The sequence below is a fragment of the Microtus ochrogaster genome, chromosome 5 (assembly GCF_000317375.1).
Source record: "Microtus ochrogaster isolate Prairie Vole_2 chromosome 5, MicOch1.0, whole genome shotgun sequence".
In the NCBI taxonomy this organism is placed as follows: Eukaryota; Metazoa; Chordata; class Mammalia; order Rodentia; family Cricetidae; genus Microtus; species Microtus ochrogaster.
The window spans coordinates 38,345,214-38,346,810 of record NC_022012.1 but is presented as its reverse complement, the minus strand read 5'-3'; positions in this window follow the sequence as shown (position 1 = coordinate 38,346,810).

Genomic DNA, 1,597 nt, shown 5'->3' with positions numbered 1-1,597 from the left:
ACAGGGTTTCTCTGTAGCTTTGGAGCCTGTCCTGGAACTAGCTCTTGTAGACCAGGCTGGCCTCGAACTCACAAAGATCTGCCTGCCTCTGCTTCCCAAGTGCTGGGATTAAAAGCGTGTGCCACCACCGCCCAGTTTATTTTTTTAAAGATTTATTTATATATACAATGTTTTTGCCTGTGTGTATGCGTGCAGACCAAGAGATGGCGCCAGATCTCACTATAAATGGTAGTGAGCCACCATGTGGTTGCTGTGAATTTAACTCAGGACCTCTAGAAGTCCTCTTAACCTCTTTTTTTTAAATACTTATTTATTTATTATGTATACAATATCTGTCTGTGTGTATGTCTGCAAGCCAGAAGAGGGCACCAGACCTCATTACAGAGCAACTATGTGGTTGCCAGGAATTGAACTCAGGACCTTTGGAAGAGCAGGCAATGCTCTTAACCACTGAGCCATCTCTCCAGCCCTCCTCTTAACCCAGCCCTCCTCTTAACCTCTCTTTTTTTTTAAATATTTATTTATTTGTTTTATTATGTGTACAATATTCTTCCTGCAGGCCTCATTACAGATGGTTGTGAGCCACCATGTGGCTGCTGGAATTGAACTCAGGACCTTTGGAAGAGCAGGCAATGCTCTTAACCGCTGAGCCATCTCTCCAGCCCTCCTCTTAACCTCTTAACCAGTGCTCTTAACCACTGAGCCATCTATCCAGTACTGGAATCATGGTCTTTTAAGATTAACGCCAGAGCCCAGGAGAAGGACAGCAGTATTGTTTTTCCACAGACACTATTCATTTCTATGTGCCAGATGCAAGGCATAAGACACATTTCTATATACCAGGAGGTAGTGGCACACACCTTTAATGTCATCACTTGGGAGGCAGAGGCAGGAGGATCTCTGTGAGTTTGAGGCCAGCCTGGTCTGCAAGAGAAAAAACAAACAACAACAACAAAAAAAACATTTCTATGTGTCCAGTAGAATTTTCTGGCCAGACAACACAGGGGTCACCAAATGTGACCGTGCACATACACAATACAGGTTTGGCATTGGAGGCAATGCCTGTAATCCCAGCAGTCTGGAGGGAGAAGCAGAGGGTATGAAATTCAAATCCATCCCAGTTGGGGGAGACCCTGTCTCAAAAAAAAAAGCCAGGCATGGTATACCATACAGCTTTAATCTCAGCACTTGGGAGACAGGGGCAAGTATGTCTCTGTGAGCTTGAGGCCAGCCTGGATTACACAGTGAGATGCTGTCTCAAAAATAGAGCAGGTATGGTGGCACAGGCCTGTGATCCCAGCACTGGGTGGCTGAGTTAGATCTTAAGGTCACCCTGAAGGTTATTGTGCTGGCTAATTTTCTGTCAGCTTGACAAACTAGAGCAGTGGTTCTCAACCTGTGGGCCATGACCCCTTTGGGGATCAAACCATCCTTTCACAGAGTTGCCTAAGGCCATCAGAAAACAGATATCTACATTGCAATTTATAACAGTAACAAAATTACAGCTATGAAGTAGTAATATTTTTGTTTTGTTTTGTTTTTCCAGACAGGGTTTATCTGTATCTTTGGAACCTGTCCTGGAACTTGCTCTGTAGAC